This window comes from Magnolia sinica, chromosome 14 (assembly GCF_029962835.1).
Source record: "Magnolia sinica isolate HGM2019 chromosome 14, MsV1, whole genome shotgun sequence".
Classification (NCBI taxonomy): Eukaryota; Viridiplantae; Streptophyta; class Magnoliopsida; order Magnoliales; family Magnoliaceae; genus Magnolia; species Magnolia sinica.
In genome coordinates, this window is record NC_080586.1 from 11,203,827 (window position 1) to 11,225,321 (window position 21,495).

Sequence of the window (21,495 nt, forward strand, 5' to 3'; positions counted from 1 at the left end):
AAGAGCTTTATGTCTCCAATGAGACATTAAATTCCACTTACTTATAACAAAATGTGCACAATAAATTAGAAGTGAAAATGAAGAGTATGATAGAATAGTCAAAATGAATAAGATCTCTAAATCTCTATACATGATTAAACTAAGTGTCCCACTATTACAGTACTTTCTTGAGATTGACAATTCCCATATAAGATATGCCTCAACGGCATTTAAGGAGGAAATCCGTCATCATCTACTTTACATTGATGAATTTTATAGACATTTGACAATTTTGAACGGAGTAAAACTTGAAGCTTTGTCACCTTATGCATGGGCTCAAGAGAAGCTACATATAATTACCATATTATTTTACACTTTCCATTACACAATGTCATTATGAAAACATAGTTAAAGATGAAAATCTTATTATTAATTCAATGCAATGCAAATCCATCAATTTAACCTCAACTGGCAGACTGAGTGGAGATACCTCGTTTCAACACTTGAGGTCTTGGTATCGATCCCTAGTGGGGGTGGCTAACATGGAGTGTGTGTACTGACATGGATGTGTACTAACAAGCTAACCCAAAAAAAAAAAAAAAATAATAATAATAAAATAAAATAATAATAATAATAATAAATATCCATCAATTTAACAAGCTTATGCATTTACTAGATTCTTACTTTCACTAAATGCAACAATATCCCACTATATATACATATCGTGACTTCAGCTTTTAGATATGGGGTCATCTTTAAATAATCCAAACTAAATTCACTTCGATTTGGATATTTCAATCCATCATTTGGCTATTTTATTTGGAGTATGTATGGTCTAGTTAACCTTCGAATAATAAAATGTTTTAGATCTTTTAATAGGGGAGGTTTTTTTTTTTTTTTTTTTTTAAATATTTTTTTAATCTTATTTCTTCTTATCTTATCTTTTTTCTTTTTCCTTTTTAATTTTCTGGAAATACCTAGTCCGGAATGAGGTGCATCATAAGCTAAAGATAAGGTGTTTCCGTTTGCAAACCTGTCTCCCTCACCTCTTGGAAATAAGTTATTAAATCATTTACTTTTCTTTTTCTCGCCGGCTCATGTGTGGGCCCTTATGTATTCTTTTCACCATTGTCATTTTGGAGGAAATATGGAGTATTCTTATCTTTCCATTAATTAATTATTATTTTTTTTTAAAGAAGAGAGAAAAGTTTGAATGTGACTCACCAGCGTTTTGAACGCCCTGAATTTAGGCACACTATGTGAACTCGGAGAGGCACACAGACGATTTGGACGTGGCCCTATGTCACGGTATTGGAGAGGAACCATCTCATTAATTATGAGAAATGATCACATAAGCCTTAACATTCATGTAGGCTCCATCTTTTCCGCCAACTTGTCAAATCTGTAAAACAATGAGCCATGCAAAAGGTGGGCCAGAACAATGAGTCATGCCTCCGGTGACTCTTGTGCGATTCGGATTCGGTCAGACCCAATCGAGTTCAACAGTCGCATAGAAAATACACCCTCAACATAGACAAGTTGGGCTGATTCACCACCAACCCGGGCAAGTTGAGTACCCATGTGGCGTGTGGGTGCGAGGGTGTGTGTGTAAAATAACAAAAAAAAAAAAAAAAAAAAAAAGGTTGCACCGATTCACCACCACCTTGGGTGAGTTGTGATTAGATTCGAGACTTGGGTGAGTCCTGACTAGACTCGAGGGAGACAACGAGTCAGTTGGAGTCACCTAGTCTTTTAACCGTGGTCGAAGCCAATCGCTTTAGGGCCAGAGCCATATAAGGTATAGGACCAGCAGATGGAGATTTCAGATATCCAACCAAACAACAGTGTACAATACCTCTGATGGCAACATCTACATACGCGCATTTGCCACTTGCAGGCCAGCCCTAGCCAGATCCTAACCATCAAGTCGATCAGTTAGACTTCTTGTGGTTGATTGTGGGCCGTTTCCCTTTAAAATATCCATTGGACAACACACCATCGTTTGTACTGTGAATATTTTCATCATGGCTGTTATATATGGATGGTCCAAGTCACATGCCGGGATGGGTGGATCGCATGGTTCCTTTTCCCCTACTTATTAAAGAGTGCAAGAAACTAGTGAAAACGAACACTCCTTGCGACTGACAGGCCATTTTATTATTTTTATCATCATGCAACAACAACTTAGATCAAAGCAACCGCGCGCCTTCACCATCCCATGTCTCCTTCCTTAGCCTCTGCATGCCTCAGCTGTGGGGTCATCTTCATCTAAGTAGTACTTAGCAGATGATTTTCAACTTGGTTACACAGTCAAGTATTACAGATGTGCTCCAAATACCTTCAATCATGCAGGTATTTGGAGCACATGCTTCTCATTGTCCATCACTTCCACGTGATCAGTCGCATATCTGTAATCCTTGATGACTGGAATTGCATGATATGCGCACATCTCTTATCAATATTATTTTAAAGATAATGAGCCATGCTCAATGAACAAATTAAGAGGAATGCTATCATGCAGCCCACTTCATGGAAGCTCCATGAAATGTGGTCACTGCCATCAAAATGTCAAATGTGCATAGCAAATCATGAGCCATCCTCCCAAAATAATGGCAATTGGACAATTTCTACCATCATTTCAATGTTAGGATCTCCCTTGTTTTATTCCTTTTGACTGATTTATTTATTAAGGTAATGAGGTGTTGAAGAAAATTGTGAATATATTTGATTATAGTACCCTTTTTTTTTTAAAAAAAAAAAGGTGAGTTATTTGATATTCTGGCAAAATATGACACTTGATAAGCAGGTATTTAGAAATTGTACATGTTGTATCCGTTAACTCAAATCGAACTAAGTTGTGGAACTGACTGTTGTACGTTACATGCCCAAAGTCAGATTGGTTGAACAATGCTTACCTCTGAATCATGGACCGTTAGATATGTTTTATTCTTAATGAATGCTCACCAGACTAATAGTTAGTAATCAAATAAATGTAACTTTTTATTCTGTTTATAATATTCTTTTGCAAAGTGACCTGGCTTGCTACATATATATAGCAACTGGATGATTTGTCTTGGTTACCATTTTTTTTTAAAAAAAAAAATTTTAATTCTTTGTCTTTGATTTGAGTTTCTTTTTTAACTTATTTTGTTTCGGTTTCATTCAGGTTACTAGTTTAGGGCTGTGTTTTTTTATTAACAATTAAGACCTTAGATGTATATGTCAGCTTTCTTGTCTTTTAAAATATTCTAAAGTGTCACTTCTTTCTTGATCCGAAGAGGAATAATCAGATCTGTTATTTGTCAAGATACCCTTATTTGATTTAGATGAGGCTGGTTCCTTTGCAAGTCCTTATTTTTTAAGGTCTGTGGGTGTAGCTAGGCCACCAAAGTTTCTGTATGACATCCCACCTATCTTTCAAAATCAACCTGCCTTGAAAATTGGACGCTCCAAGTATCATGTTGAGTGAACCATCACGTGGGCCACCCCTTGATTTTGGAATTATTATTATTATTATTATTATTTAAATGATTGTCCATTGTTTCATGTAGCATGCCCATCTAACGATGGTATAAGCCAGAATTTTGGTCATCCCATACACAACATGTGGTGAGCCCACTCAATGGTTGGACTAATTAAATTTTTGATACATTCAGCCTTCATAATGGTATCACATAATGCATCCTGTGGATGCCAAATGCCAGAGGAAAACATAATGGGCCCCACGTCCAGCACCTATAAAATAAGCTTATTTTACAGAACTTGCAGAGGAACTTCCATTCTATTTCATTAGTTGCCATTTATTAAAATGAAAAAATATCTCGTTTAAACAAACAGTAGTCCACGAATCACAGGTTTGTATTGCTCAATCAATTAATCTAAACTATGACTTAGTGACTGTGGGTTATTCAGTTTAATCAGTTTAATTTAAGTTAACATATGCGACATGTCCAACTTCTGATGAGGACCTGTGTATCAAGCTTCTTACCAGAGCATCAAATATATAACTCCCTTCACATGGATGATCCTAAGTTGAGCATCGAGGCATATTTTTACTGGACAGTTGGGTATCAATGCCTATTTGTAAAGTCACGCATCAATCAGATGGTGAAAACCACTTAATGAGGAATAGATTGAGACATGGATCATCACAAGTTCCATCAGTTGAATATCTCAGATCTCATTATAGTTGGGCCCATAGTGTAAAGTTGCTCAGACAAGCACCATGCAAATTGTATTTTTACAGGCAATATGTCTGAGGAGGTGCGTTTGTACGATATGTTTGGTGCTCTCTCTTTCTATCTCACGCATCCTTGTTTTGGTGCTCTCTCTCTCTCTCTCTAGTTAGTGTATTCTACGTGTAATCTTGAGGGTATGTGCATAAATCGTCATATGCGTCCAGGGTATCAAATAACTACCCATCAAACCGTAGTATTATGTTGTCAACAAGGTTTGTGAATTCCACGAGTAGAGTAATCGACCTCCATACATGACAGTACAAGAAGAAGTAGAATTCAACTAGCCTAAGCATATGCGTCTAGATCTGGGTTTGCCGTAGATAGTCTTGGCATTGATCTTGTTGACATAAACATCGGTCAGAGACTGACTGTCTATTGCGTCGTGGTCTATGGTGAGTTTGGATATGGACCCAGCCTCGTGTGTGCTTGAAGCGAGTTTCAAATGAGCAAGATTTCAGTTTCAACCCAATCAACCCTCCTTCAATGACGGTGTATTAATTAAACATATGCCTCTCATCATCCATGACATTCATGCAATCTTCATGTGAGTAAACTCCTTAGTAGTTGTGCAAGGTTGTAACAAGTTCATTGTCATCAACATCATACATACAAACATACATATATGACACAAGTGTGAGGAATTTCAGGAAGGGATTGGTGATGTTAGAAGTCCACTTACGGATTTCAAATCTCCTCTGTTTGTTTTTCATTAGGGATTTACTAAATTTGTACATTTCTCAACCTCATAAGTCTATGCATTTGTGGCCTTCGACTTTTTGAAAAAAATTAAAAAACCTGGCAGATACAAAATGAGAGACTAAAAACCAATAAAACATATTCCCACAATAATAAAAAAATAAATTTGCAGTTTGATTCCCAAACCTTGGACTTGGGATTTACCAGGTTCCAATCTAATATAAATTCATGTTTTCATTTCCCTGGTCCCAAACAGGGCGTAGGATTATAAGAACTTAAATCCATGATTATGAGCGTGCATTTTTTTAGCCAACCGTACCAACATTTTCATATGAATGTATACATACATAAATACATGTATGCCTGTGCATGTGTATGAATATCAGTATGGCTTGAGTGTATTATTGGATAGAGGAGAGGGGCTGTGATCGTGTGGTCAAAGTTCAGAAGATGCACCCAACCAGGATAAATGAATACCCAAAATTCAGGCCATTACAAAACTCAGGTGGGCCACATCAAGTAATATTAGATCGGCCTGGTTTTTGGGTGATGATGAGAACATGAGTAGGTGCACATTATATCCAGATTGTATGTCATGCACACAACAAGGTGGGCCCCACACATCGGATTGTAGGTGAAGTTTCACTTAACCTAGCTTTTCAGCGGATTCAGCCTCGGACCTGCAGAGTAAGAAATATGACCAATCCAGTGTGTTCTCGATACTGTTTAGTAAAGAGACATTGTTTAAGTCCTGCGGAAGCACCTAGAAATGTGTCCATATTTCAATGATACAAACTTATTTATTAAAATTCTCATCTCTACCACAATACCACATTCTTTATTGCACTAAACATGTAGCAAGCAATGGCCCTTGGGAAAGGAAACAAACAAGTAAAAACCCGAATATCTTAATGAGTTCTGATAATAAGGAGACTTCAACAAACAAGTAAAAACCCTAATAATATCTTAATGAGTTCTGATAATAAGGAGACTTCAACAAACAAGTAAAAACCCTAATAATATCTTAATGAGTTCTGATAATAAGGAGACTTCAACACACAAGTAAAAACCCTAATAATATCTTAATGAGTTCTGATAATAAGGAGACTTCAACAAACAAGTAAAAACCCTAATAATATCTTAATGAGTTCTGATAATAAGGAGACTGAAAGTCTCCATGCTTTCAAGCATAGGCATCAGGGTTCTCTACGAGGTGGGCCTCCACAGCCCGGAAGAGGTGCTCCCGCACAGCCTGGAACATCCCCATCGCTCCTTCCTTTCCAATGGTCGTTTCCTCCTCCGTGTACTGGACCCAGGCATCCGGTGTGAATTCGGTGGTTGCCTTGACCACACAGCCTCCATTGTTGGAAGGCACAAACTTCACATGGCAGAGGGCCGAGATGGGTTTTGTCCCCACGTCTGCGCCCTCAGTTACGATGGACTTGTACTCAAGTTTATCTTTGTCGAGCATAATGACCCATTCGTTTATGGGGCTGAAGGGAACAGCTGCAGCACAAGATGGAGGTTTGACTGCATTATCACCCTCAAAATGTTGTATATATGGAAAAGTGATCCAGTGCAGGCCATGCACATCGAACTGATCATCACCATCTGATTGAGATCGGATGATGATGAGAAGTGGGCCATATTAATGACATGCACCAAAGTCAATTTCATGGATATGCGGCAGATATATACAGGAGAAATATTTACATGGATGAGTCAAAACACAACGAAATTTCGGTGTGAGTGGACACTACAACTGTCCAATCTCAGATTTTCTGTTTGCTTTTGTGTCAGGATACGGGTCTACCTCCAACAACAAGGCAGGGATGAGGGCTGTCCATGATGGGCTCAGTCTTGGGTTAAGTAAAGGGTACAACTTCATTGAGATAGAGTTAGACTCCAAGTTCGTGGTGGATGCAATCTCGGGGCAATCGTCTTACTCGTGGCATTGGAGGCACTGGGTGTCCAGGATTAATTCCCTTATGAGAGGTGGCTCGGTTATGGTCAGGCTCATTCTAAGAGAAGGCAATGGTCTGGCAGACAAGCTGGCCCAAAAGGATATATAGTGGCAACCAAATTAACTTCTCTTGTCTTCGATTGGGTGTGTGATCTTCCTAAGCCTATTAGAGGTTTGGTGTTCCTTGATAGGATTGGCCTTGGAACTAATTGGGTCGTCCTGGTGCCTACCTAATGGGCCTTCTAGCTTTGTTCTTTTGGTTTTGTATAGGGGAGCGTAGCGTGAGTCCCTTCAAGTTGGGGCGCCAGGCTGGGTTTTTTTTTTTTTTTTTTTTTTTGTGGCTGTGGCTGTGGCTCTGCCGGGGTTCCCGCCGGCGGTTTTTCTCTGGGCTGGTTTTTTTCTTTTGTTGATATGATTGGCGGGCTCCTCCTTGTTCGGGTTGGGCCCTGCCCAAAGGGTTGTAAATCTCTTGTTTCTGTTAATGAATTTCAGCTTGGTTAAACAAAAAAAAAAAAAAAAAAACTGTCCAATCACAGATCAGATGGTTGATCGGTTGATCACCATCAGCGTAGCACCTGCAAATGGAAATCGAGAATGGACAGCCATGACATCAATGCAAACCAAAATTTAATGTGGTGGACTCATTTGATCTATGATTAAAAAATTTAAAAAAATTTAAAAAAAATTAAAAATTGATCCATGATTCCTTGACTAACACATTCCAATTAAAAAGTTACTGGAAAAAAAGCTTACCTTCGGTGAACTTGAATTGCTTGACACTTCCGACGCCACTTCTGTCGACGTCGCCATCTGCTTCTATCATCCCAGCACCTGCTATAATTTGTTTCAAGATCTTTGGGGCCAGGTTGTGCGCGTCTAGGACAGAGGCCTTGAACATTCGATCTGCAGCGATGGTGCACACCAACTCGGAGCTGAAGTTGGTAGTACCCATGATTTCGTTATTTAAGGAATTGGAGAAGATCTGAGGAAGAAGTGATGGAAGGACTTCTATTGGGATAGAATGGCTTTTGGGTAGTTTAGGTGGTGGCGGTGGCTTTTTATAGATGCTTTGAGGGGTGATACTAGGCAGAACCATTAAAAAAACATATAAAAACGTAAGTACAGCTTCATCAAATTATTATTTTCATGGCCATGATTCAGATTTCATGCCAACCGGATGAAACAGTCTACATACCATTTAACTTTCGTGCGTACAATTCGAGGTCTAAAGTATTCATCTGAAGATTTTCCCTTTTGGTGGCCATTTGAAGATTTTTCTACTTACAACAATTGGTAAGTACCTTATTTAAGATAAGTTTAGTTTATGATTAGTTATATATATAACTTTTTTATTTAAATTACTTAATTACTTCCGCTATTATTTATTTTTTTTTAAGAAAAAAACTTTTCTACTTTTCACAAATTATTAAAGAGAGAATTAAGAGAAATTGAGGAGAGAAGAAGCAAGTAAGTATGTTGTTTACCAAATATACTTATTTGCTTAATAAGTAGAAACGGAGATAATTTATTTGAAGCATAAATAGCTTATCTTAAGTAATTTAAGATCCAAACAGCCTTAAGAATCCATTAGAATCCACCAAACAAGTTATTTTTTCTACTTACATTAGTAGATAAGTAGCTTATTTGAGATAAATATGCTAGGTTTAAAATTAATTATAAGTAACTCTTTTTTCTTTTTTTTTTTTTCCGTTACTTAAATTACTTAATCACTTCAGCTTAATAAGTAGAAACCAAGATAAGTACCTTGAGGCATAAGTGACTTATCTTAAGTAACTTGCCATCCAAACGCCCCCTAAGTGCATATTTAAACTGATATTTTATACAATAATGTACTATGATATTGCTCTCTCTCTCTCTCTCTCTCTCTCTCTCTCTCTCTCTCTCTCTCTCTCTCTCTCTCTCTATATATATATATATATTCTCTCTCTCTCTCTCTCTCTCTCTCTCTCTCTCTCTCTCTCTCTCTATATATATATATATATATATATATATATATATATGTGTGTGTGTGTGTATTACCACTTAAAAGTTGGTGGCGTACCCAGCCTTAGCTTCCATGTTATCCATCTAACTTGGAATCTTACTTTTAGTTAATATTCTAACTGTCATCACCATCATCCCATGGGAAACGGATTGGCTACTCCCCCTGACACCAGCCCCGGAGCTGGTGGTCGGTGCTCTGTGGGCCCCACCATGATGTATGTGTTTCATCCATTCCGTTCATCCATTTTTAAATATCATTTTATGTCTTTATCCCAAAAATGGGAGGGATATAAATCTCAAGTGGATCACCCCACAGGAAAACAATAGTGATTGGATATCCATCATTTAAATCCTCCTAAGGCTCTCTGTACTGTTTATTTGACATCCAATCCGTTTATTAGGTCATAAAGACCCAGATGAAGGGAGAAAACAAAGATCAACTTGATCCAGTACTTTTATGGGCCCCAAAAAAGTTTTTAACGGTCGAAGTTCATTCAACACCGTTTCCTGTAATGTGGTCATTTTGAGACTGGGATATAGCTCATTTTTTTCACATTACCATAAATTGATCTATAAAAATAAATGGACAGAATGGATGAAACATATACATCATGGTGGGCCCACAGAGCACCGACCACCAGCTCCGGGGCTGGTGTCAGGCGGAGTAGCCAATCCGTTTCCCATCCCATGGGCCAGAATTTGTTGACTTCAACGACGAAAACTTTCATACTCTGGTAGAGTATGATAGATAATACTCATGCACTTATAATTTATTTAGAAACGGCATACCCGGGATGGAATTAATTTAAATTAAACTGTTCAAAATATGGGTCCTAGTTTAGATGTATCATGACCCAAAATTAGGCTGATTTGATTATTTGCCAATTAGATTAGGGAACAATTATTGGATGGATAAAAAATGAAAACCATCAATGGTCCGATTTCAACAAACAAGCGTCCAAAAATCAGAGGTCATGATTCTTCAACAATATTGGCTTTGGGACTTTGACTTCACAACAGTGAGTTCTACAATCTACTTGGTTTGATTTAAGTTAATTTATGCTCATTTACAATTTCTGAATTCCTGTGTATTAAGTGCCGTTCCCAGTCGGAGTATCAAATAACTAATTAGATTGATGTCATTTTCAAAATGCTGTTGAATATGCGCAAAGATGTAGAAGAGATCCGGACGGTGGACGTTGTGGGTTCTTTTGTTGGATAGGGCAAAGCACGAAAATCGCACCGCAGGCTTTTATGACCATTGATTTTACCCATTAACCCACGGTAACCCCATGGTAAGGGCCGCACTGTCTGATCCGCTCTCATATAAGGTAAGACCACTAGATGGAGACTTAAGATCATCCAACCAAACAATAGTGTACAACGCCTCCTGATTCTCTTTATAAATGTACCATGACGAACGAAATCCACACGCACATTTGCCCATTGCAGGCTAGTCCTGACTAGATCCTAACCAGTCGAGTTAGATGTACTTCCTGTGGCTGATTGTGGGCCATTGCCCTTTTAAATATCCATAGTACGAACACACCATCGTTCGTGCTGTGAACATTTTCACCATGGCTATCATATAAATGGTCTAAGTCACATGAAGACCCAGCATATCTAAGCCGGGATAGGTGGAGCATTGAGACCATTTCCTCCTAATAGAACCAAACAACATTGCTATCCAATACTTGATCTTACTACGTTCGAGTTTTCTGTTTGTGCAAGTGCTGTCCATAGATCATCGATCGCTCACATGGTCCATCTGCCAAGAACCCCCACCATCAGAACAACCTGTGATTGAAATATTTTCTCTTTAAGTGGTTTCATGGGAACCGTTTGCTATATTTTCTTTCTTGACTGTTTCTTTGTAGGCCACATATTAATGGGTTGATGATTTTTTATGTTTCTTCTGATTTTTTTTTTTTTGGGTCTGAACAATTCATGTTGGGTCCCATAAGATCAACGGGTTTGGATCACTGAACAATGGGCATCACTTGTACAAAATGAAAACCGGAATAATATCGTGCCATGTGTCTAGCTAGCCAAGCATTGCATAACACGAGCTTTCCTAAGCCCACACGCGTGTGCAAAAAAGCTGATCCACACCCACATATGTGCCAGCATGGCATGATTGGTTCAAGATGCAATCCATCCATCAGAACCAAACCACTGTATGGACTTCGTACTCCAAGAATCAGGTTGATCCACTGGTCAGGTGGACTACAGTTAGCAAAACAAACGAGCGGTTATGAAGAAACTTGGATAAAGTTTTCTGACACATCCACCTGTTTCAAATGTTAGGGCTTATGTACTGAGAGGAGCAGACCAACCTGATGGATGGATCTTGTACCCACGTGACATGGCAGTCTGCCACATGTGTGGCGTGTGCATAACCTTTATTACACACGCGCGAACACTTAGAGAAGCTCGTATGATAATACTATACCTCTTATTAATCTAATGGAGTAGTTTTTCCTTTTTGAACGAGTCATTGGAAAAACCGACGCTTTCATTTTCTATTACGTGGCACACAAACGCCATTCTCCACATGTTTTTAGTGGGCCAGATTTTGAGTGTGAGGAGGGGTTTGGGTTTTAGAATGCTGGGGTGAGGGAGATGCATTGTTACGGGACACAGGTTATGTACAGGGAGGGATATTTTTGTCTTTTTCATTGCATACGGGGGTATTTTGGGAATGGGGTGAAAAGTTGTAGAGACTCATTTTGGAATATTTCTTTCCGTATCTGTGTGGTCCAAAGGTTTATGAAATGATATAGTACTTAAGAAAAAAAAAAACAAAAGGAAAAAAAAAAAAAACCATTCAGATCATCTTAGATATTGATTGAAGTAAATTTGTCCATTGAATTAATGTCACTTTGTTCGTTGGAATTTTTCTTCTTCCATGCTTTTCTAATGATCAAGAAACCTTACATCAGCAACTGGGATTATTTGGACGTGATTTTTGAGGTATGTTCCATCAATGGTAGGTCAAATAGATTAAGGGTCCTGAACTGGTAGGCATATAGTTCATATACTACGTGTATTAAAGCTTGATAACTTCACTTGGATAAAGATTGATAGCACCAGATCGATCCTCTCTTCTTTGGCAAGATACTGTTCTTTGATTATATGAGGGTGGTTCTTTGGCGAGATACCGTTCTGCAGGTGTGGCCCACCAGAGTTTCCGTATGACATCCAACCTGTCCTTCAGGATCGTTCCACCTTGAAAATTGGCCGCTCCAAGGACCACATGAGTGGTGACTCACACGATGGTTGAATTAATTATATTTTCGGTACATTCAACTTTCACGATGGGTCCTTACTCTTACAGCGGATTCCAAAAACATACCGAGTGGGCCGTACATCCGGCAACTGTGAAATAAACTTATTCTACAGAGACTCATAGGAACTGCCCTCCTATTTGATAGGTGGACATAGGTCATCACGACTTCCATCAATTGTACGGCTCAGATCTCATTAGGTTGGCCCCTCGTGTAAATTTGATCAGACAAGCATCAGGCAAATCGTATTTTTACAATAGCCCTAGCTAATATGTCCGAGGAGGTGCATTTGTACGATATGCTTAGGTAAGTTTGTACAAGTGAAGCCTAGGTATATACGTACAGTAACCTTCCATGTCATGGGCGCTGTGAATGATCAATCTATCGAAACCCTAACAAATTCCTATAGAGAGAGAGAGAGAGAGAGAGAGAGAGAGAGACAGCAGAACGCTCACCTGCGCACAGACTACATACAAATTTTTTGAGAACTCATCATATCTGATGAGTCTCGAAAATCTGAACAGTCCACACGAAGTAGAACCTCATGAAACCCTCTGATACCAATTTTTATTTTGAACTAAAACTTCAGTGGCCATGAAAAATGAAAACAGTTTCTTCCCTTGATTTGAATTTCTCTTTTCTATGGCCCACCAGAATCTTAGATCAGGGTGAAAATTCACCCTCTAAGTTTTCATGGGATTCCGCATCTTATGGACCGTTCAGATTCAGCACCCATGACACGTGTACGAAGGTGCGCACGTGCATAGGTGCGTAGGTGAGCATGCCTCATATATATATATATATATATATATATATATATATATATATATATATATATATATATATATATATATATGACCCATTTTTGGTTGAGTTTGAACGACTACATTCTTTCTTGGCCATTAATTTATTGACCACCTATTAAAGGGGTTCAGATTTTTCAACAAAATTAAATTGTCTGAATCACTCGCTATCCTGAACAAACATAATATTATTTGATCATCTAGGTATCGGAATGTGGTGGCTATTGATTGAATTGAAAAAAATAAAAAAATAAAAAATCTTATGGTCCTAGTTTAAAGAACAATGTTCCATGGATCAGAGATTAAGGTTGTTCAACCAATCTAATCTCGTGACTATGACCTGGTGTAGGTAGCTGCTACCTTGGTCACTTTCTCTATGACCCGATGGGTGTGAAATGCACGCATCCATCATGTGCATAATTTCAAAAGAGGCAGAATTTGTGAATAAATTATTCAATAAACTAAAATCTCATCAGCTAGTATTATTATTATTTTTTTTTTGTGGGACCCACTGCCATGCGCCCATTGCATCCAACCGGTACATTTTGTATGCGTTCATTGTTCTCCTTGGCATCCAAAAACAAAGTCAATCAAAAAATTCAGCGGGCCACAGCACAAGGAACAATTGAGATATGACAACATGAGGTGCACATTATATTCGGATTGGATGTCATGTACACAACAAGGTGGCCCCACATCGGATTGTAGGTGAAGCTTCACCTAACCTAGCTTTGGAGTGGATTTAGCCTCGGACCTGCAGAGTGAGAAATGTTGTGGTTCCAGTGTGTGTTCGATACTGTTTAGTAAAGAGACATTGTTTAAGTCCTGCGGAATTAATTAGAAATGTGTCCATATTTCACTGATCTCGCACCCATGTTCCATGATGGCAATCTACCACATGTGTCGCGTCTACATGAGCTTTATGTTCCATGATGGCAATCTACCACGTGTGGCGTCTACATGAGCTTTATTGCACACGCGTCCTTTGAGAATACATTACCTCTTATTGGTCTATTGGACCCTTGAACGAGTTCTTTGAGAATACCGAGGCTTTCAAATTTATGTATTTTTGGTCGAATGTCAATGTTATAGTATCAATGGCTCGATCTCTAGACACGTGGCACACGGATGTATTATGGGAAATGTTGTAACCTAACGAGGATAGGCCCTACAGAAAAAATAAAGATAAATTAAATAAAACGCACCTATCTTTCTTTGAAACTATAGAACTTACCTACTTTTAAGTTATTTAAAATAATCTATTTACCCTTGTGCTTCTTCTTCTTCTTCTTCTTTTTTCGCGGGGGGTGGCTGTTAGCTTGTTAGTACACACCCATGTCAGCTGTTAGCTTGTTAGTACACACCCATGTCAGCGTGTGGGGCGGGTGTTAGCTTGTTAGTACACACCCCATGTTAGCCACCCCCGCTGGGGATCAATGCCAAGACCTCAGGTGTTGAAACGAGGTATATACTTACCCTTGTGCTTCGTTATTCATTTAACAACCTAATGTCACTTGCCGTTGTAATTATATTACGGTTTTAAAAACATATTTTATAAGAGGATAAAATGCCCTTTTTTAACGCGTAATGTAGCGGAGGAAGTGGCTGTCAATGTTCTTAAATGAAGAAGTAGGTGGGGTCCACCATGGTGTTTGTGAGAAATCAAACTTGTTCATATTTTTACCTGATCATTTTATGATATGACCAAAAAAATAAGGTAGATCCAAAGCACAAGTGGACCACACAACAAAAAACATTGGAGATTGTACATGTATTGTGATGCAGGGATGAGTGTCATGAGGTCAAGCATGTCTTCCTCAAGGATAACTACTCCAAATCTACGGAGTTTCTCTGGACTCCTCGCATAAACTTCTCGAATCAACAGGAAAAAGAAATAGAAATAATTTTAAAATATATGAAAAAAAACTTCTTGATTAAATGATTAATGAAATAAATGAGTTCACAACCCTTTAAATAGGGATACCGAAGAGAATCAAAGGCAAACTATAGCTAAAACTCCCTAAAATTAGTAACTTACTATAAATAGTAAATTTACTTTTATAGCAAGTGTCCTATATGGCTTACCCACATTATTCTCCTAATTATTCTAAGCATTTTTCATGTTGGATACAACTCCTAAAGCCTAATGGATGAAGAGTTATAATCAAACTAAAACTTACTATAAATAGTGAAAACAGAAAAAAAAAAAGAAAAAAAAGAAAAACATGGAATTTGACCGTCGATTTGATGGAATCTCGCAAATTCGACATTGGTTGGCTAAAGTATCTCGTTTTACCCCAAAATCATATATGGAACGTTGAGTAACACATTCTGATTTGCGAGATATGCCTGTTTTAAGGTTCTAACGGTCTTGATGACTTCTGCCTTTGATCAGGCCTTCTCTGATTCATCTTGGACATAAAAGTGTACACGACCCGCTCTACATCAATCTCCTCCACTTCAAAAGAACTCATCCTTGAGTCCTCGTGATGCTTCAATTTATGATACTTGGTCGGTGCACCATAACGATACCATGATCAAAAGTTCTGATTAATTTACGGTCCACCTTCTTCTGATCCAACATCAGACCTACATCAGACCTCTCAACTTGGAAAAAACTCATCCTGGAGTTACTTAAGGAACTTGGCTCATGATTCTGAGATAACTTCTGACGTCGATGTTTATTAGCCATTCTCTTGTACTTGGCATTAAGCTCTTGAGCTGACACAATACATGTACTCATGCTTTCCTTAACTTGACTAATATCGATCAGTTCCTTCATTATTGCCTTCATAATCTCATTTTTTTTTAAATAATGTGAGCAATTAGGCAAACTTGCCCCTGAGACGGGATCAATGTGATTTTATATATCTCGTATGGGAGGCAATTTATTAGGGAGTTCGTCGAGCGGGAACTCCTACAATACTGGCTCCAAATCTTCTGGGGGGCCGCCGTGATTTATATATTCCATCCACTCCTTACATCCATTTTAACAGATAATTTTAAGGCTTAAGCTCAAAAATGAATTATATCTAAAGCTCAAGTGGGCCACACCACAAGAAAAGTGTGAATTGAATGTCAACCGTTGAAATTTTTCTTGGGGTCCACAAGTTTTGGATCAATCTAATATTTGTGTTTTCCTTTCACCCATAACTTTATGATCTTATGAACAGGCCAGATAACAAATAAACTTCACCTTAGACCCTAGAAAGGTTTCAACGATGGAAATTATTATTCCCAATGTTTCCTATTCTACGGTCCACTTGAGCATTGGAAATGATTCAATTTTGGTCTCAACTATTAAAATGAGCTTGAAAAACGGATGGATGGTATGGATAGACTACATCCATTCACAAGGGCCCAACAGAGTTTACTTAGTACGCAATCTGATTTCCCCTTTGCAGTGGGAATTGGACCGCACCGAGCAGCATGCGGGATGGTTTGCAGGAGACCATTACTCTCTCTCTCTCTCTATATATATATATGTGTGTGTGTGTGTGTGTGTGTGTGTGTGTGTGGAAATGGTTCTATGCAGTTGACCTCGTGGGAACTTCCCATCAGGTCGAGATGTGTGGCCCCACCAAGATTCGTGTTGAACATCAACACCACACAGCTCGACCTCATGGGAAGTTCCCATGAGGTCGACTGCATAGAACCATTTCACACACACACACACACACACACACACACGTATATATGAGTCAAAACACAACGAAATCTCGGTGTGAGTGGACACTACAGCTGTCCAATATCAGGCAGATGGTTGATTGGTTGACCACCATCGCAGTAGCACCTGCAAATGGAAATCGAGAATGGACAGCCATGACATCAATGCAAACCAAAATTTCATGTGGTGGACTCATTTGATCCATATGATTCCTTGACTCACACATTCCAATTAAAAAGTTACTGGAAAAAAAAAAAGAAAAAAAAGAAGCTAACCTTCGGTGAACGTGAACTGCTTGACACTTCGGACGCCACTTCTGACGCCACCATCTCCTTCAATAAGCCCAGCACCTGATAAGACTTGGTCCATGACCTTAGGGGCCAGGTTGTGGGCGTCTAGGACAGAGGCCTTGAACATTATAGCCGCTGAGACCTTGCACACCAACTCGAAGCTGAAGCTGGTAACACCCATGTTCTTTCTTTGAGAGAATGGGAGAAGATCCAAGGAATAAGGGATTGAAGGGCTTTTGGGTAGTATTTGAGTGGTAGGAATGGAGAAAGTGGGATCGGTGGTCTTTTACAGATGGTTTTGAGTCTGGAGGACTTGGAACATACTCGCGGCCAGGACCTTTAAAAAAATATAAAAATGTACGGCATCATTATAAATATATATTTTCGTCGGCACTTTGGATTCTCGCCGGGCTGTATGGCAAGGACTCAATTTCCATTTGAATGTTTTCTACGCTAGATTAAGAGATGTACATCGCCGTGCATGTGTAGACGGGATTGTCTAACATGTATAATTTTTTAGGGCAGCGGATTAAGTGTTACCTGGCTAACACATTAGCGGGGGTTTCCCTGACCGGGGAAGTGATAGAAGGGCTTTTGGGTAGTTTAGGTGGTGCTAGTGGCTTTTTATAGATGCTTTGAGTGGGGACTTGTATCATTGCTTAGTGGCCAGAACCATTAAAAAATAAAAATTTACGGCATAATTACTTTATTATTTTCGTCGCCATATTACTTTGGTCCCGTGCTCGCGCAGCTGTATGACATGGACTCAAGCTTCGTCTAAACTAAGTGGTAGGAATGGGGTAAGATGTGGTGCATATATATAGATTTTGAGGTGAGTCGGTTTGAACAAGTCCGTGTTCTATGCATGTGTGACGCAGCATGATAGCTTCACTGTCCAGTGCCATTGGAAAATAAAGAAAGAAGTGCGGTGTCATTACTTTATTACCTTCGTGGTCATGCGTAAGCTTTCAGAACAACTAGACGAGACGGTATAAAGCATCTATTTGACTATCTTCCTCTTGTGACGTAATGATTACCTATTTATTTTCGTGTCCTACTCAAGATCCGAGGTCTAAAGCATCCATTCCAAGATTTTCCCCTCTAGTGGCCATTGGAAGACTTCCCTGTCGTGAAGTGGTTTTATTATTTTCGTGGCCAGGCTTAAGCTTTCAGACCAAGACCAACTGGATGACAATGTCTAAAGTATCCATCTAACCATTTTTCCTCTCTTGTGATGTAATGATTACCAATTTATTTCCGTGTCATGCTTAAGATTTGAGGTATAAAGCATCCATTTGAAGATTTTCCCCTCTGGTGGCCATTTGAAGACTTCCCTGTCGTGAAGTGGTTTTATTATTTTCGTGGCCATGCTTAAGATTTCAGACCAACTGGATGACACGGTCTAAAGCATCCATTTGACTATTTTCCTCTCTTGTGACGTAATGATTACCAATTTATTTTCGTATCATGCTTAAGATTCAAGGTCCAAAGCATCCATTTGAAGATTTTCCCCTCTGGTGGCCATTTGAAGACTTCCCCGTCGTGAAGTGGTTTTATTATTTTTGTCACCATGCTTAAGATTTCAGACCAACTGAATGACACGGTCTAAAGCATCCATTTGATTATTTTCCTCTCTTGTAACATAATGGTTACCAATTTATTTTCGTGTCATGCTTAAGATTCAAGGTCTAAAGCATCCATTTGAAGATTTTTCCCCTCTTGTGGCCATTTGAAGACTTCTCTATCATGAAGTGGTTTTATTATTTTCGTCGCCATGCTTAAGATTCCAAGTGTAAAGCATCCATTTGAAAATTTTCCTCTCTGCTGATGTGGTTTTGTTATTTTCGTCGCCCATCTTAAGATTCGAGGTCTAAAGCATCCATTTGAATGTTTTTCCTCGCTGGTTACATTGTTTACATCACTATGCACACACACATATATACACACACTACCGAGCATTCAAACCCACGGCCTTAGCATCGAATTGCACTATATCTACCACCGAGTCATGCATGAGTTGGATCCCACATCTGTCACGCCCCAAACTCGGAGAACGGGCTCACAAAATTTATGATCACCAAATCCGGCGCTGACAGCCTCCATAGTATCCCATTCTCGGCTCCCGGCACCCATACACCAGGTTCCTATCCTAGGATCCTAGAAGGAGGATTTCAAATATGATTTTGATTCTGTACAAGCATAACCCACGAACAATAACCACAAGAATACTATCACAAAATCTACTATGATAAAAAAATTTTAAGTACAAGGCGTATGAAAGAGAAATACAATATAATGAAAGTAACAAAAACTCAAGAAGATCGGCTGCACGCTCCAACCGCGACGAGACTACGGCTGCGTCCTGGCATCACCTGTACGCATCAATTGTGCATAAGCTTATAGAAAGCTTAAATGGTGGTGTAAGTGTGTGCAGAATATAAGTGTGCTCAGAATGCAAGGTCAGAGTAATGCGGAATCATGGTGATGAGTATATGAATGCAATCAGTCGTACCAAGGCTATGCGGTGCAAGATATGAATGCTATCGGTCATAACACGGCCATGCGATGCGAGATGCAACTCAAGCATGCCAATCCTCATCATATATCAGTACGGTTCTCATTTTAGATAATCACCGGGGTTTAATACACTCCAAATGGCACTACCGCTCTCTAAGCCGCACAGTCCAAGTGAGCGTAAGAAACCTTACTATCCGCCTAGCCAATAGTCTGCTAAAACCTATCCGGTACGTCGATAGCGAACCCATTCATGAGCTGGTCAAACTCAGCCTAGTATTGCCCCCTACTCTTGGGCGAGTAAGGCCACACCCCTTTCCAACTGACCACGACATAGTGGGAGACGCGGTCTCCTGGTATTTGGCCCTTATTAGCTCATATATCCACTCGGTCTCGATATTGGAGTCATCCTTTGATACCATTGGGTTTAAAAATTTTTACCTAGAAAAATTTATGGCGCCCCGATGTTAGTAACAATATTTTCGATATCCAATCCAGCCACCCACGATGTGTCTGTGGAGGCTATGGCCCTGATGTCGCTAGGGCATACAATAACCACAATTGCATAAATGTAAGTGCATGAATCATACTATTAGACATGCAACAATCCTGCGCGTACCGAGCGTTCATGTGGGGCAACCCCGCCTATCAGGGAGCCCATAAACAATCTGCCCAGAGGCATATGCTATAATCAGTCACTCCTCATATCAGGCATACATATGACGCGTATGATCATGAATCATGGATTTATACTAAACAAGTTATGTGGTGATGGACTCTATCATAATGAAGATGGGCCTAGATGGCCTACGTGCTACAAGTATGGGCATATTAATGGGCCCTAGGGAGAGTCATAATGTGGACATTTAACCAACATTATCCTTACAATGTGGACATCAAACCATCATTGCTATCAAGGCATAGCCCGTTATAAAGGTCAACACATACATCATGGTGGAATCACACTACAATGGGCCTTACGTACATCCTGTTGGGCCTTGACCCATGGGCCTCCAGTACATTAAATGGGCCTCATACATGGGTCTCGTATATATATCAAGGTGGACCTCAACGACGGGCCACAAATGCATCAAGATGGGCCTAGTCACATGGGCCTTATGTATATCAGAGTGGGCCTCTATTAAATGGACCATACCAATGGACCTTACCAACAACATACTTCCACCATTATTAGGGATTATTTTGGAGCATTATAAAAAAAAAAATCATATCCAGAGATCATCTGGACCATACCACGAATGACAATGGTGACAATGATTTCCACTGTTAAATTTTCTAGTGAGCCCACCATAGAATTTATTTTCCATCCATACTATTCATAAGGTCATAAGAGCCATTTTCCACTATCAAATTCCAGTGGGCCCACCATAACATTTAATTTTCGTCCAGTCTGTTCATAAGGTCCCAAAGACCTGACCTTAGAGGAAAACAAATATCATATTGGTCTAAAACTTCTTTAACCCAAAATGGGGTTTCAATGGTAGGCATTCATCACTACTGTTTTCTACGGTGTGGTCCACTTGATATTGTGTAAGACCCGTGTCCTAATCCGTACCATTCTGTTAGCTTCCGCGGTCCTTCCGGTCAAATTTCGGCAACCTTCGCACCGTATTCGGTATTTGCGCATGATCCTAAGCCAGGTCCCGCGCACCGACGTCGGCTCGATCCGAAACTTATGTCTTGGCGATCGCGTCGTCGCCGCGGTTCCAACGCCGTGACTTGCGCACCGAACCGATACCCAGGTAAGAAGATGCCGATCAGCATTTATTCCGAAGAAACACCGCGCGTTGCGGATTTCGAGGGAATCTCTACATAATTAGTCCCACTAATTAACCATAAATGCAACCATACCTCAAAGTACTTCACCCATTCCCTCTTTTTCCAAAAGTCCACCATCTTTCCACCTCACCATTCCTCTTTTTCTCATTTTCAACCTCAACCATCCCTCTTCTCCACCAATTTCAAACTAAACCATACCCCTCATCACTTCTTTCTTACAACCATCCCTCCACCCATCCCTCCACCCATTATTT